The sequence below is a fragment of the Malaya genurostris genome, chromosome 3 (assembly GCF_030247185.1).
Source record: "Malaya genurostris strain Urasoe2022 chromosome 3, Malgen_1.1, whole genome shotgun sequence".
Lineage (NCBI taxonomy): Eukaryota > Metazoa > Arthropoda > Insecta > Diptera > Culicidae > Malaya > Malaya genurostris.
Genome location: NC_080572.1, coordinates 301,146,282 through 301,164,057, shown reverse-complemented (window position 1 = coordinate 301,164,057; position 17,776 = coordinate 301,146,282). Strand labels below are relative to the sequence as shown.

Here is a 17,776-nt window from a genome sequence, read left to right as displayed (position 1 = left end):
ACATGATTACTACTACTTTTTAGTGTAAAATACGATTAAACATAGAATATTTTCAGAATTGTGTGAAATTGTGTAAGGTTAGGTTTTTTCGGACCAGCATTTTTTTAAACAGAAACCAGTGCAATAATGATTTCTCGATTACAAGAATGTTTGGCGATCGAGTACCATTTATAGATATTTTATTTGTTATTTCCGGGCATTTGAAAAATGGTATTGAACCAAGTATAATGCTCAATTCTAATTAAACGTTATTTTTCGCACAATAAATTAAGATCAACATTATCACCTTAAAGTAAAAACTTTTTCTTCCACTTCTACTATGATTTTTTAAATGAATTTGCTCGTTTTTATGGGAAATCGTTAAAAATATGAAGTAGTTAAAAATTTTCCTACCGATTTGACAGCTCTTGCTGAAAAAACATTGTGCCAATCTGAAATTCCTCTGCAGAGTGAAAATGTGACAATATTAAGTTTGTTCTGGCACTCCTGAATATCATCACGCGTGAAGCATATAAAATCACCCTGCAGGCGCAAAATGCGCAGGCAGATCTACTAAACCGATTCGAAATCGGTTCGAGCTGCGCATCGTTGCGATTCCAACACTGACAGCTGTGTCAAAAGCAAACAGAAAACCGATTAGTCTCACGAATGACAGAAGAGTGACTCCTCCTGTGCCACCGCATAAGTAAAAGTAGTTTGCTGCGAGTGTTAAAAATTTGGAAAACTATCCTCCAGATCGGAATTTTCGTCCCGACAGAACCAGAACCAGTTGCATTTTGCTACCCCGAGTCGTTGTGGTAAGTTTGTGCAGTTATAATCTAGTTTCGAACCAGCTGGTTCGGTTTTTCTTCAGTTTGGAATTTTCCAGTCTGCCAAAGGTTGAGTCATATTGTCATCAAATGTTTTTACGTGTCAGAAATACCGTTTTATCTTGCGCATCGTTTTGTGTGGAATTGCTGTAATATTCCCTTGATGAAGTGTTCTGCAATAGTGGTGTGATAACAGCAGGCAGGCAGAGGGAAGTGCAACAGGTTGCCTTATGTTGATTTCTTTTTGTCGGTTTCCTTCATCGGAATGTGAGTTTTGTTTCGCTATTTCTTGCATTGAAAAAGAAGACACTAGTTAGACAGCAGTCGGGTCTGAAAGATGACTCAATCGTCATTAGGCTCGGTCTCAGTTCAACGCTAATTGATTTCGGTTTGCTTAATGGTTCTAAAACTGTTATCGCTCGTCCTGCGGGGGAAACATTTATGTTTGATGCTTTCCTATACTGTTTGATTGTTTCGGTTTTACGTTTCTCAAGGTCATGATCGGTGAACTGTAAGCATAAATTTCTTGGTGAAGACTCCTCCAAAACACACCGATTGCTTCGATAGGATATTTGACAGTTTCAACATCAACTTTCTAGAAGCAAATTAAAAGTTTGAGCAATAGGAACTTGCCTGATTATCTTCGAGAGTGAAAGCAATTTCTCCGGTTTATTGGCGAAAAAGCAATCAAAGAAAAACAAAACATCATTCTTTACTGAAACCGAACCGAACCGTGCCGTACCGTTGTCGGGTTCTATGGAAACCGAAAAAACAAACGCAAGACTCATAATCAAAGTTCACTTTAGCTTCACTCCTCCGGAACCGAATGAAGTCCCAGCAGGATGACGATGGTGGTAAAAAGTGAAAAGCCTAATTGCACTCGATCTTCGTCGAAGGAGCAACTTCATTAAGACAAAATTCATCATTATTTATATCCCGGAACGGAACGGGCGGTTAGCTTGGAGCGGGTGGTTTATGACCCGCCGTGGGGTTGTTTTCCTATGTTAAGCGTCTTCTTCGTTGGCACCACCAGTTCGACTTCTCGCTGTGAAAGTTTTTCATTCATCCTTTTTGCCTTTCTGATGTCCTAAATCCTAAGTTAGTCCATCATTTCATCAACTTGAATGTTGCTCGAATGGGAATGAGCTTGAATTTTTTAGAAGAGTTTGAGTAAAATTTAATTGGAAGACACGCTGAAACCGGTCTGCTTTCGTGTGAATGAACGAATCGATTGTTAGGCGTAGACTAGTTATCCCTTGTGTGGGATTTTGGTACATTTTACGATTTTCCTGGGTGGCTGTTAGCATCGAACTGAATGATAATGCTGGACCGAACGATTATGTCGGCCTTATTTCGTAATGAGAAATTTCTTCTGCCCGCGTCTAAGACAGCTTTCCCTTCTTCTATCAGAAAAGGGAAAGCCCATATTGATTGAACGGAAATTACCCTATCGAGGCGGACGTGACTTCATTTCGGTTAGTTGGGTAATACATCTATCTACCAGTTTGTTTTGTGGTGTGTCATTTATATAAGCAGAACAGAGTATCGATCGATATAGGCAAAGCATTCGAGGTTGAAATCCGGTGGATCTGAGAAAGTGGATTTTTTCTAACAATCGATTTTGATTTAGAGGGTTCATGAAATTCTAGAATTCGCAGTGTTCAATTTTTCAAACACCCACAACTCAGTCAATTGGAAACTGATTCGCAACATTATTACTGCGATCAATGACTTTTTTGTCGTGAATACGACTTACTTTACTATGGGGTGCCTTTTCAAAATTTACCCTCTGAGAGAGTGATAAGTTTTTGATCGTGAATATCTCTTGTTGTATCTAACGAATCAAGATAATTATTGCTACATGCCATCGGGAATATGATCACAATTTTATGATAAAATTTTCAGTTGTGTGACATAATCTCAAATAATTCAAAATTAAACTTTTCTGAAATGTTTGGTATAAACGAGTATCAAAGAGGATAATTCATAAGGCGCGTTTGCCTTTCTCGTATTTTGAAAGCTCATAGCTCAGTGATCTGTGAAAGGATTTATATAATCTAACTACCAATAGAATCGAAAGCATTGAAGTATTTCAATAGTATACTATTGAAAAACCTGTTTCATTTGACCCATGTCAACACCAGCCAATCATAAAGCGTTCTGAGAAAGAGAACAAAATATCTGCTGCTGTACAACAAGTGTTGAATGAAAAATGTTCCGAAAAGTGGTGAATATCGTAGTGAGTTCCTCAATTTGGTACTTCTGAATGCTAGAAACGAATCCCTACAGCATATTGATAGTTGATTTCAATAATTTATGCAAATCCGAAATGAAATAATCAACATTAAAATTCTGAATGCGACTGTTTTTATAGCCGTTAGGACCGCCCATTAGTGAAAAAGCTACAAACGAAAAGAGGTAAAAACAAGCCTCTCAACAAAAATTGAATCAGTTTGGATTCTATCGCCACTGCGAGCAGATGTGTTTTGTGTCTTCTGCATAACTAGTTTCGCTTTCGACAAAAGCGATTACGTCACAGCTGCCAGTCATTAGCATTGGTGAAAAAACAACGGTGGAGAGCATTACACAAAATCAGCCGTTCTAATGGCTCTAAAAGTTTTCTTAAGAACTATTAGGATTTGTTGTTCGCAAATCGAAAGGAAATATCCTCAGTTTAGTGCAAATCTAGAACAGTTTGGTTATATTTGTGCACTTTTCGCTGTGTGAAATTCACAGTAATCGAGATCAAGTGAAGCCTTCTTTGTTTTTGGCGAAAAATTTTCCAGAGTTTAATGTTGAAGAGAATTACGCAATTTGACCCTTATGAATGCTAGAAACGAATCCCTACAGCATATTGATAGTTTCTATCAATAAATTATGCAAATCCGAAATGAAAAAATCGACATTAAAATTCTGTATGCGGCTATTTTTATAGCCGTTAGGACCGCCCATTAGTGAAAAAGCTACAAACGAAATCAGGTAGATACAAGCCTCTCAACAAAAGTGAAGCCTTCTTTGTTTTTGCGAAAAATGTGCAAAAGGGGAATGCTTGCATAATTCATACAATTGATCAACTAATTGATATTCGGAAGTGTTGAGGAATATGTCAGTTGTTTTCGTATTCACGACATCCAGTTATGTCTCTGACATTACCCATCCGCCTTTTTTCCCTTTATGGGCTACTCTGGCCGAGGGGGATTATTACTGCGATCAATGACTTATAACTATATTGGCTTACATTTCTACCATTAACAATGCGATGAATAAAAGCTTTGTGTGATGGATATCGTGTAATCGACGGCGTTACGTCTTGAATAATGTTCTCACTCATTGCTTACTATCTGCAGAGCCCAATCATCGATAAGCTACAGGTAGCTTGTTTTTGTTTTGTCATTTATTTAACCCGTTACAGGTAGCTTGATTACTAAATAGAATTATTTGTTGAATATAACAATGGCATCCTTCTCTCCTGGTGAACAACACAAAGATTGAACAGCGTATAAGAAAATTTTTCTTTCAAATTATGACAAAAAATGATAATTTATTCAAACTAAAAATTGATCTTTTATTGTACGAGTTAAACTTGAGCATAATGAAAACCGGATGAAAATTCACGAATTTTCGAACTTTTGATCGAACGCTCTTCATCAAGTTCCTGATAAGTGTTGCATCGCATTTTTTGGGCGCTTGAGCCCAATTTTTTTTGAACTCCTGCATGTTCCCAGCTGCCTTACCAGTCTTCTTAAATACCCTCTTCATTCTGAATTTGTTTTGCTAAGAAAATATAGGTTTGCCCTTGTCTTCTGTTGACTTGGTCAGAGAAAATCGTTTCCATTGTATTTCAAACATTTATCTATTCAGTAATTGTTTACATGGAAGAAAAAGTAAACATACGCCATATGTTGCTCTTATTTGGAATACCTGAACTGTGCTAGTTCTAATGTTCGAACTGCTCTGTAGTTGTATTTGTGGACGTTTTTGGGTGGATTCTTCGGATTATTCACTAAAAAAAGGTGGATATATATCTATCAAAAGAAAGAGACTTGAAAGAAGAGCTCAATAACATGAATAAATCGGGACATTTTTCTACCGGATTGGTGGTTCAACGCATAGTTGCATGTTCGTAGCACTAACCATACAATCGAGCGCAAAGTCTGTTGAATCTCACAAATGTTATTACTACTTTTTTAAATCGCAGCCTGATGATTCAGATTTACAACCTTTCCTATTCCCTATTACCGGGTAATAGTGCGCGATACATATTTGTGCGCATCTCATTGCAGTGGCGTCCCTAGGAAGATTTGGCGCTCCCATTGTTGGTTTGGTGAACAAAAAAAAAAGAGTAATCTCAGGGACAAAACTGGGGGACGTAAATACGCGTGAAATTGACATGTTTCTTTCACACTTCCGAATTTTAATAATCGTTCGTATTAGTTGATTGTTTGTAAGGTTGAACTTTTACTGTTTCGCTCCCAGAATATATACTGAAGTAGGACTTTTTGACGACAAACTTTCTACCACACAAATAACGCTGAGCAAATGAGTGTGAAACAATACAACACACAATGTTTTATCAGCTGTTTTCCAAAGAAGGGCGAATCTAACATTGACAGCAAACGGAGAAAAACGGCGATGAATGTTTCGACTTTGGTTTCAAAACCTATTTAGAAATTATCGTATATTCTCAGAACACTTTTTGATTAGTCCATGAACGTTCAAGGCATGCAAATTCAACCACTTTCCTCCTATATCCACTGAATAAATCAATATAAAAAGAGTTTCGCCCTTTTTCGAATCGTTTACTTATATGCTTCTTGTGTGAATTATGAAGTTCAGTCATTGCGCATTTTTCGTGAAATTGGTTCGTTCGTTCGCGACTAAGACAAATCTGCGGGTAATTTTATCGTCTCATTTACTATTTCCAGCAGTAGAAGCTTCGGAAACCATCTAAAATAAAGAAAATAAACAGTTTCGTCCTTCCTTACTAGCAATTGAAGTATCGCCCAGTTTGTTGGCATGGAACCCGGAGGGCGAAACTTACGTAAACAAATTGAATGACAGTTTCGCCCTTCATAGTTCTTAGTATTAATAAGATTGAGATTTTGGTAGAATCCGAATTTTTAGGCAAAATTTTAGGATTTTGAACCATTTATTGGTAGGTGAGAGAAACTCGATTTGTTGACTTTTGTAAGATTCGCTCTTCTTTGAAAAAACATGCTTTACATGCTCAGTAGACGAAGACCTGGCACTTGGGGAATATTTTAATGGCTCTATAAAGAACCGATTTGTGAAATTTAATCGATGTTCACAACTGAACTTTTTGCTACCATTCATTTATGTACAGCAGAATCTGAATAGGAACTGAATTGAAACCTGATACTGGATCCAAATTCATTTATGAATTTTTTAGAAGGTTCAAAATTTAATTCTAGAACTGAATTTTGAACACGAATTTCGAACCTGAAGTCAATTTCAAAATCCAGAACCGAATTCAGTTTTAGTATTCAGGTTCTGATTTCAGGAAGTTTCGCAATTCAGATTTAGAATTTATATTTTGAGTTTTTTTTTCTCCAAAATTTGGAAGTCGAATTCCTGAATCGATCCAAAATTTAGTTTTCAAATTCGTTGAACATAGGGAATGAGACTACCTCAAAACCGACCTCCGAATGCGAAAAAGGCAAACACGCGTGATGAGTTTTGCTCATTGTTTCGAAAAGTATGAAAAAAAACTATATTTTTGAGTTATTTATGGTTATCGAACACTATCGAAAGCTTTATCATAAATTGCTGATCATATTTTTAAGTTATACCCATTCTTCCACAGGATGTTTTGAAAAGGCGCCCCATGGTAAAGTAAGACGTATTCACGTTCAAAACCCGTGTTAATCCCTTAACCTTTCTCATTAACATTTCACGAGAAATCGAGGCAAGTTTTATAGTGGACATTTTGGATAATTATTTCCGGAAGCGGAATCCGGAGACTGTTGCAGTTGACGTAAGTTTTTCTGGACAGCAAATAGCCAGGCCTACAAGTTCAAATAATTTTCAATCTGCTTCGAAAATTTCGTACTTTTTTGTGTCGTACACTATATGAAGGTTAGACAATTTTATCTTTCATTATTCTGGAAGTCGGTTCCGGATAAAATTCAACCTCATTCAATAGAAAATTTTTTTGAATCAAAGTTCGATCGTTTCAATGACGGTTAGTTTGTTTCAGAAATGCCAGATCTGCTGATTTGTCTGTAAATTTGCAGATTTCATATATAGTGCTGCAGACATTTTTTGTTGTGGATACTTTCGCAGACTTTTGAAAAACGAGTTTTTTACAGACTTTCGTCAAAATTTACAGACTTTTGAAAATGCCGCTATTTTTTTTGTTCGCCAGGTCAGTTTAGCGTATCATACTTTAAAGAGAAACTACTGTCAGCATGACATTCTTGCTGACTGCAGATTCTTTTCGGATTTACAGACTTTTGCAACCCTGTCTGTAGATTTTTTACCTGGCATCTCTGGTTTGTTTGGTTATAAGCTAATAAGACATGCGGAGTAGAAGAATGTATTGACTAGTTTTAAGAAATTTATTCCTTTTTCAATACCCACTTAGAATAAATTCAATGCAAAAAATATTACATTCTAAATATTAATTGTAGTCTTTGTTTTAATTACAGTTATTTGGCTTACCACTCATGCTCTTATTTCGATTAAACCAAGTATGCAGGAACAAACGAACAAAGCGAAATTCTGCACTTCTGTTACTTATGTTTATGAAATTCAAGCTGAACAGAGTATTATTTGTAAATCAACTGAATAAAACATGCTTTGTGATTGGATTTTTTATCAATTTTAGTCACAACATGCATGTTTATATTATTTGCAGTGTTCATTGACTTCTCTACACCACCGATATGACATTACCTACCGATGTACCATGCGTATATCTTTCAAATAAACATGAATCCATTTGGTGCCTGTACCGTGATTCTGATTTCTTCTAAACGGTTGAAAACTCGTGCTTATGTGTGCTGAGTGCCGCTTGGATTTTTAAACCCGAGCTTCGGTGTTGGTTTTCGTATTCTTTACCACGTGTGCGAAATCGAACATCGCATGCTGTGTGCTTCGCTCGTAGAGGCGCTGTTGTGTTTTTTTTTCTTCCGTACCAGCGCATGTATGTACCGGTGCGGTTTTAATAAAGGTTCGAATTTTTGAACACCTTGTAATTCCGAAACCAGAAGTCAGATTCGGATGAAATTCAGGAGTTCCGTATCTTTCATTTGAACCCTGTGTTTGTGGGAATCGGTCTGGTTATCACTTAGAAAAGTGAGTTTGTTTCATTTTTGAGTTTGTTATCACTATTTCCGGTGCTTCAGGAACCAGAAATCGGGGGCTGGTATACGTTTGGCCGCCAACTGACAATCAATCACTGTATTCTTGCTTGAAGTGTTCAACTTTTTTGATCCTTCAATTCCGGAACCGTAAGTCGGATCAGGTTTTGAATAGGACCAAAAGACTAATCATTTGAAACTAATTTTGTAAAAATCAATATCGCCATCTCTGAGAAAAAAGATTAAGTAATATGAAATTTAATTTTTTACAGATCAAGATGAAGTTGGATTTTTGTGAAATCGTAAGACCTTTCATTTGAATCTAATTTTGTGAAAATCGGTTCGGCTTTTTCCGAGAAAGTTCACATATTTTTATTTTTTTTGCACATTTTACCCCATAATTCTTATAATTACACGCCGAAAAATTACGGTCAACCTTACAGTTAGTGGAACAGTTAAAATCGAAAAAAATATTGTAAAAAAATTCTCGTTGGAAAATAACAAATATTTTGTTTTGTTCTTTTAAAAAAAATATTGACTGTATCGAACCAGATTTTCTGTTGTCACTATCTCAATAAAGCATTCAGTAAAAACCATTCAAGCGAAGAGGTTGTGTTTCGATTGTACTGGCTCGTGAGTTAACGGCTGATACCGAGACAATTCTAAGCTTCAGGTAGTTAAACTGCCCATAGCAAACGTAATATTCGGGGCGTTTCCCGACTGGAAAGCTAGCAACGAAGGCCATCCCGTTCATACGCACAGAGGTGTAGAAACACAGAGGTGCGAGAGCATAGAAGTGACGAGTCACAGAGGTGCCATCGCATAAAGGTGCGAAGACGAAGGGGTGCAAAGGCACAAAGGTGCTAAAGCAACCCAGTGCTGATCTACCAGGTACCAGAATTTGTACGCTGCGTAGGATCAAAAGAGACGGCATATATCGCGAGGTGCTACACTGCAAGCATCGCATTTGATCGCCACCAAGAGCAAAAGCACTGTACCTGGGGTCAGGTACAGGCAGCACAGCAAGTGCAGTGGTGTTCACAACGACGGCAGAGCAACTGAGATAGCAGTAAACGACAGAAGACTGCCAATTGGAAACAGCAGAAGACTGCCAATTGGAAATCGTTGGAAGAGCTTCACGTCGTTCTTCACGATAAAGGAACAGAGACATCAGCTACAAGGTAGATTTAATTTAATTTATTTTTTATTTCTTATATCTGAAATTTTACTAAACATAAGTTTTTATTTTGGTATTATTAATTTACAAAAAAATTTAATGTAATGGATGATCTTATGGAAGATCATCCGAATCCGATTCCGGATACTAGTAAGAGTTTAAATACTCCGAGGGCTAAACATTATCCACAGGGTACCACTGGGCCATGGATAGTCTATCTTCGAAAAAAAGAAAAGATTTTAAATTTGATGCAAATTACCAAGGATTTGACATCACATTTCTCTGAAGTTAAAGAAATATGTAAAGTTAATAGAGATAAAATTCGAGTTGTTGTCAATGACTTGAAACAGGCGAACGAAATTGTAACCTGTAAATTATTTTCTGTTGAATATCGAGTTTACATTCCATCGAAGGAGGTGGAAATTGACGGTGTCGTGACTGAAGCAAGTCTGACGGCCGATGATTTACTTAAAAATGGAGTTGGTCGTTTTAAAAACTCCATGCTTGAGGGAGTTAAGATACTCGAGTGCAAGCAATTGTACTCAGCATCTATTGTCGATGGAAAAAAGTCGTATCGTCCCTCAGATTCGTTTCGTGTAACATTTGCCGGATCTGCGTTGCCTAGCCATGTCTATATCGATAAAATTCGTCTTCCTGTTCGGCTTTTCGTACCGCATGTTATGAATTGCACGAACTGTAAAAAATTCGGGCATACAGCTACTTACTGTAGTAATAAGTCCAAATGTATCAAATGTCAAGGGCCTCATAAGGATAATCTTTGCGATAAAAATGTTGAAAAATGTGTTTATTGTGGGGAGAGACCTCATGATGATCTTTCAGTATGCGCTGCATTTAAGTTGCGTAAAGACAAAATGAAGCTTTCTTTAAAAGCACGGTCTAAGCGCACATATGCAGAAATGCTTAAAACGGTCATACATGTCTCCCCCTTGGAAACCGAAAACGGTTTTTCAAATCTTATGGAGCCAGAGGAATCTGACTCCGACGGAAATAGTGAAGATACCTCGTTTGTCACTCCTCAAGGGTCTGTTAAGAGGAGATTAACAAACCACAAAATACCTAAAAAGACACCTAAAATTACATCTTCAAAAAAAGATCCCCGTGTTAAAGCTAAAAAGCCAAATTTAAAACCAAAAACTGTGCCTCCTGGTTTGTCAAATTCACAAACCAATCCAGAAACTAGCTCAAGGAAAGACAATAATCCAGTGGGCTCCGTTTCACATTCACCAACAGGATTACTTAAGTTTTCGGAAATTGTAGAATGGATTTTCGCAGCATTCAATATTTCTGAACCTCTAAAGACTATCATAACGGCATTCCTTCCAATAGCTAGAACTTTTTTGAAACAGTTATCAGCTCAATGGCCAGTTCTTTCAGGTTTTGTATCATTTGATGGATAATTTATCATCCGCCGCAAATGATTCAATCACTGTCCTGCAGTGGAATTGTCGAAGCATCATGCCAAAACTTGATTCATTTAAAGTTTTGTTGCATAGTCAAAAATGTGATGTATTTACTTTGTGCGAAACATGGCTTACATCAAACATAGCCTTAAGTTTTAATGACTTTAACATTATACGTCTCGATAGAGACTCTCCGTATGGTGGAGTGCTTTTAGGAATTAAGAAATGTTATTCCTTTTATAGATTAAATATTCCTTCGACTTCTAGTATAGAAGTTGTTGCTTGTCAAATAAACATTAAAGGAAAGGACATTTGCATTGCTTCAGTATATATTCCTCCAAGAGCTCAAGTTGGACAACGACAGCTTAATGAAATTGTCGAAGCCCTTCCTGCTCCACGTTTGATTTTAGGAGATTTCAATTCGCACGGAATGATGTGGGGTTCCGTTTACAATGATAGCAGATCATCCTTAATATATAATATTTGCGACAATTTTAGCATGACGGTACTAAATATGGGTAGCATGACACGGATCCCAAGACCTCCTGCACGTCCAAGTGCATTAGATTTATCTCTTTGCTCGACTTCAATTCGACTAGATTGCACCTGGAAAGTATTTCCTGATTTACACGGTAGCGATCATTTACCAATCATCATCTCAATTAGCAGTAACAAAGGCATTGCTAATTCAGTTAATATTCCATATGATTTGACAAAAAATATTGACTGGATTAAATACCAAAGTAATATTTCAAGTGCCTTAACTTCAATGGAAGAGCTCCCCCCACTTGAAGAATATGACTTCCTCGTTTGTTCGATTCTGGAGGCCGCAGAACAAGCCCAAACCAAACGATTTCTTGGTCCATCGTCTAACAGAAGGCCTCCAAACCCTTGGTGGGACAAAGAGTGCTCAGATGCTAAGCACGCGAAACAAAATGCCTTCAAGACGTTTTTAAAACGAGGAGGAGGAACTCCTCAGAATTTTGAAAAATTCTTGACTTTAGAAACCAAGTACAAGAGCATACTTCGGGCCAAGAAATGTAGCTATTGGAGACATTTTGTCGAAGGTTTGTCAAGAGAAACCTCAATGAGCACTCTTTGGAATACGGCCAGACGAATGAGGAATCGTAACGTAGGAAATGAGAGTGAGGAATACTCGAACCGATGGATATTTGATTTTGCGAGGAAAGTTTGTCCAGATTCTGTTCCTACGCATAGCATTATTAGGGAATCTTTTTCAAATAATGGTTCCATTGATAGCCCCTTTTCTATGATGGAATTTTCCATAGCACTCATGTCTTGTAACAATAACGCTCCTGGGTTGGACAGAATTAAATTCAACTTGGTGAAGAATCTGCCCGACCTCGCAAAAAGACGTTTGTTGGAATTGTTCAACAAGCTTCTTGAGCAAAATATTGTTCCACCTGACTGGAGGCAAGTGAAAGTTATCGCCATTCAAAAGCCGGGGAAACCAGCTTCCAATCACAACTCATATAGACCCATCGCGATGTTGTCCTGCATCAGAAAATTGTTCGAAAAAATTATTCTACGACGTCTCGACACTTGGGTCGAGACGAACGGTTTGTTGTCAGATACTCAGTTTGGCTTCCGTAGAAATAAAGGGACGAATGATTGCCTTGCATTACTTTCGTCTGACATCCAAATTGCCTTCGCTCAAAAGCAACAAATGGCATCTGTATTTTTAGACATTAAAGGAGCATTTGATTCAGTTTCCATTGATGTTCTTTCAGACAAGCTTCACCAACATGGACTCCCAGCGGTTATAAATAATTATTTGCACAACCTTTTGTCAGAGAAACGCATGCATTTTTCACATGGCGATTTGGTTAAATAATTATTTGCACAACCTTTTGTCAGAGAAACGCATGCATTTTTCACATGGCGATTTGGTAACATTCAGAATTAGCTACATGGGTCTACCGCAAGGCTCTTGCCTCAGTCCGCTCCTCTATAATTTTTACGTAAATGACATTGACAGCTGTCTAGTATCCCCATGTACACTAAGACAATTGGCAGATGATGGCGTAGTTTCAGTTACTGGACCCAAAGCTATTGATCTGCATAAACCATTGCAAGATACCTTAGATAACTTGTCCGATTGGGCTGTTCATCTTGGTATCGAATTCTCTGCGGAGAAAACAGAGTTAGTCGTCTTTTCAAGAAAGCATGATCCCGCGCAGCTTCAGCTCCATATGATGGGAAGAATGATCCAACAGGTTTTGACTTTCAAATACCTCGGGGTGTGGTTTGATTCCAAATGCACGTGGGGAGGACACATTAGGTTTCTGATAACAAAATGCCAACAAAGAGTAAATTTTCTTCGAACAATAACCGGATCTTGGTGGGGTGCTCATCCGGAAGATCTAATAAAATTGTATCAGACAACGATACTTTCAGTGATGGAATATGGATGCGTTTGCTTTCGTTCCGCTGCAAACTCTCATATTATCAAATTAGAGCGAATTCAATATCGTTGTTTGCGAATTGCTTTAGGCTGCATGCATTCGACACATACAATGAGTCTTGAAGTTCTGGCGGGAGTTCTTCCATTGAAGGATCGTTTTTGGGAGCTTTCGTCGCGACTGCTAATAAGATGCGAGGTACTGAATCCCCTAGTTATTAATAACTTCGAAAGGCTAGTTGAGTTTCAATCTCAAACAAGATTCATGACTGTATATTTTAACCATATGTCACAGGAAATCAACCCTTCAAGATATATTCCTATCCGTGTCAGCCTCCTAAATGTCCCTGACTCAACTTTATTTTTCGACACATCCATGCAGCGCGAAGTGCGTGGAATTCCGGAACACCTACGCTCGTTGGAAATCCCAAAAATATTTACAAGTAAGTTCAGGCATATCGACTCTGAGAAAATGTTTTACACGGACGGATCGCGAATTGAAGAAGCGACAGGGTTTGGTATGTTCAACAATAATGTTTCGGTCTCCTTTAGGCTTCAAGAACCTGCATCTGTTTATATAGCAGAGTTAGCAGCAGTTCATTATAGTTTGAGTATAATCGTCACATTATCTCCAAACCATTATTTTCTTTTCACAGATAGTCTGAGTGCAATTGAAGCCATTCGCTCAAAGGCTGCTGGCAAAAATGAACCTTTTTTCTTGGGCAAAATAAAACAGTGCCTGAACGTCATATTGAATAATAATTATCAAATCACAATAGTTTGGGTTCCGGCTCATTGCTCCATTCCAGGCAATGAAAGAGCCGATATTTTAGCCAAACGTGGTGCTATTGAGGGTGAAATTTATGAGAGACCAATTGCTTTCAATGAATTCTATAGCGCGTCTCGCCAAAGAACACTTGCCAGCTGGCAAGCTTCTTGGGATAAAGATGATCTGGGTCGGTGGATGCACTCAATTATTCCTAAAATATCGACAAAGGCATGGTTCAGGGGACTGGATGTGAGTAGAGATTTCATTCGTGTGATGTCCAGACTCATGTCCAATCACTACACGTTAGATGCACATCTCCTTCGAATTGGACTTTCCGAGACTAATCATTGTGCTTGTGGCGAAGGTTACCGCGATATTGACCATGTTGTTTGGACATGCGTGGAGTATCGTGATGTCAGATCTCAACTAATAAATTCCTTGCGTACCCAAGGTAGACTATCCAATGTCCCAGTTCGCGACATTCTTGCTTGTCGTGACGTTCCTTACATGAAACTTCTTTATTATTTCATTAAGTCCATTGGAGTTCCAATTTAAATTTTATTTTATGTTAGATTGTTTTCTCTTCCATGAGCTCAACCAATAGCCAGCTATCTTATATTAAATAAAAGTGATGAACTGATACAAACAAACCTGAAATAGTTATAAGATCATGTACAAAATAAATGTATTTCATTTAATGTAATTTATAATAGCAACTCGCTTGATAAAAACAGTGTTTAGATTAACTAATGAATACCAACATACTAATAGGATATTCGAAATGTATTAGGTTTAAAGTACTATGTATTGTAGATGCCACGGCGAAGAAAAACTTATGTATATTGCCTATGAAATAAACGTATTTATGAAGAAAAAAAAAAAAACTATCTCAATAAAATTAATCGTGATAACCCCAAGCTTAGTTAGTTTCACCCTTTTTTTCTCGACGTGGACTAATTCGAACGATGTTTATTGTTGTCATGAGCCAATGTTCTGTTTAAGGCGGCTTTGAGTGAAACTTCCGAAATGGAAAGTGTTTTCACAATCTTTCAAGAGAAAATAGTGGTGTAAGCTTAAAACGCGAGTTATATCAAAGTTTTTCATTTTTTTTTGTAAATATAGTATTGATTTGATTGGTAAATTACTCTGATTTTTTTCAAATTCGTCGAATTTGGTAAACTTCTCCAAAAAATATGTAAATTTAACGTGTCCAAGAGTTGATTCGGTTCCATCCAACGATTTGGGTCAGTTCTTTTCCTTCCACAAAGACTCAAGAATTACGGAAAATTCAAAATTATATCTTACCCACAGAGAACAGACATCCAAGCTAATACAATCTTTTTCAAAAAAGCTGTGTAAACCATGCAGTGAAATCAGTGTAAAATTACCGTTGCGTACGACTTTGCACGCATTAATTACCATTGTATGGAAGCTCGAACACAAGAGCCCTTAAGCGACTGCTAGGTTGCTCGAAGCGCTTCTACAGGAGAATTGCTACTAGGTGATTGCTTTTTAAAACAACCATTACATTCCATACACACATTGAAATCTCTACTTGGATGTCTGTTTTCCATGTCTTCACTATTAGGAAGAAAACATGACCATTTTATAACTTCTCATGCTCGTAAGCAAAATAATTGTAATCGTTTATTAGCTCTGGAATTTTAGTTGAAATAGTTTTGCACAGAGCAAAGCCCAAACCCAACTGTTTACATCAAAGCACTCAGAGCACTGATGTGCAAACGTAATGTTTGTACTCAGGTTTGCGGACGAGTTTAAAACTTCGATGTTCGAACTTGTACACTTCACTTGTGTACAAACTTGTGTATGATTCGGCGTGTACAAGCTTAAGCATCGGAAGTGGTGTTCAAGTGAGTGCAAAAACTTTAGTGCTCATCGTGTCCAAGTTCAACAAAATCGTCTTAACCGATCTCCAAGAAAAGTGAGTAAACTTCGTTTTGGAGTATTTGATCATTATTTCCGACACTTTCGGAATCGGGTCTCAGAGAAATAATTGAATTCAGGTAAATATATAAAATTGACTCCTTTCATTCTTGCTTTTCTATAAAGAAAGGTAATAAAAGTTGCTGGAAAAAAAACGACTTTTGATCGGAGCTCTGGAAAATGTCTGTGTGTGCATCGTTCAAAGATTGTGCTTCGTTAATTATTTTCAGAGGCACAACCGATTTTGATCAAACTTTTGCTACTTTTGCTATCACTTCCAGTTCCGATTTTCTCGGAGATGGCAGACTCGATTTCAACAAACTTGGTCCCCAATATTTCTTTAGGTTTCGTCTTAGACTCGTCAGTGCAGGGCAGTTCAATTTGAACCGCTAAGCAGACGTAAAGTTAACGCTCTTTGCGAAACATTTTTTTTTTAAACTTAGGTTCGTTTGCAGGCTAAGTTCGAATATCAATTTACTGTCACTTCCAGCTTAATGGAATGGAATAATGGAATAAGTGAAGTAACCGACAAAAACGTATGTTTCTCTACATTCTGTTGCTCGAATATGCAAATGCATATGCATAATTGATCAGTTTCGAATAGCAGATACTTCCTGTTGTAACATATCCGACAAATCAATTTTTTCCATCAGCACATTTTTCTTCAGAAAGTGACTAACGATCAAGTTCAATTTGGTACTTTTGATTTCGAGAATGTTTTAGCTCGCCTTTGTGTACTAGCCTTTTCATACTATGAAAAGGCTTGTGAAATGGGCTCCTCACGAGCTGAATGATAGTAGAAAACAGTGAAAAACGGCGAACGTAGTTTTATTTTCTTGGCATGGGTTTTCTGCACCGGATCTTGACGGAAGATGTGAATTGGATTTATTTCGAGAATTCCCAAGCGCAGAAAATCATGGATTGACCCTGGGCAAACCATCGACATCAACTACAACTCCTAATCGCTTGTGAAAGTAAACGCGATGTGCACTTGAACAGTTATGAAGATGTGGAAAAATTGCTTAACGACTGGATCGCTTTAAAAGGTGAACAGTTATTTCGACATAGTATTTGTGGGTTGATGAAACGAAATGGGAAAAAGTGCATAGGCAACTACTTTGAATTAAGTATCTTCAATCTATTACTTACAATCAACAAGTAGTTTTCTTCCAGACGTTACGGATTTTCAACTACCACACCGGGTACAGAATTGAACCGGGTACAGAAGAAATTTGGTAACACCAGATCAGATGGTTTTGAATTGTAAATTTTTACAACAACCCTGGAAAAACCGACGCAGAACAATTTCGATGAAGTATTAGATAAGTTGCGAATCGGGTTTGATTTTTCAACCAACTTTGCCAACAACCCGCGAATGATACGAAAAATGTCTCAGGAACGCACATTTTTTTTGGCAAAAAACAGATGAATAAAATTCCATTCAACCATCAAATAAATTTCAGTGAGGCAGCTTTAATATGATTTCGAACGAGCGGTGTGTTATGATGATGTGACCCAGCTGCGTGAATGTTTACAAGTTCCTACCAGTCCCTGCCAGCGCGTCTCTACGCACGTTTGTGATATTCACTCACTCACAGAAAACGGCACCTTGGAGCACTTTTCCTTAAATGTACCGAAGTCGAAGTGCAAAGCGGTGGAACGAAACTCACTGAAGCGAAGTAATTTTTTTTTGATCTGGATATATTCTGTTTTTGCTATCTCGTACGCACCGTAACACGGCTGCCTCGTTTCGAAAGAGATTGTGCGGGTTATTACACATCTTTAAAAATAGTATCTTCCGTCGAAATTTGAATTTTCGCAGGTGACTAAAAAAGCCTTCTCTTTCCAGCTTTCCAAAATTTAGCGGCGATAACGATTAATTAATATATCATTGATTGAATTGAAATCAATT

At 37.6% G+C, this 17,776-nt stretch overlaps 2 protein-coding genes across 7 annotated transcripts in view; one reads left to right on the top strand and one right to left on the bottom strand.

Annotated features, from left to right (window-relative positions):
* The window catches only part of LOC131439116 (chondroitin sulfate N-acetylgalactosaminyltransferase 1), a 134,209-nt gene that overhangs the window by 21,056 nt on the left and 95,377 nt on the right, over positions 1–17,776 (bottom strand). The gene's annotated exons all lie outside the window — the stretch shown is intronic.
* LOC131439117 (synaptobrevin) overlaps positions 622–17,776 on the top strand; it is a 57,312-nt gene continuing 40,157 nt past the window's right edge. Inside the window, exon 1 of one of the 3 annotated variants that reach the window (XM_058609741.1) lies at positions 622–797. The gene's annotated coding sequence lies outside the window, so the exon portion shown is untranslated. The remainder of the gene's footprint in view (positions 798–17,776) is intronic. The other 2 variants (XM_058609743.1, XM_058609742.1) reach the window with 2 other exon arrangements.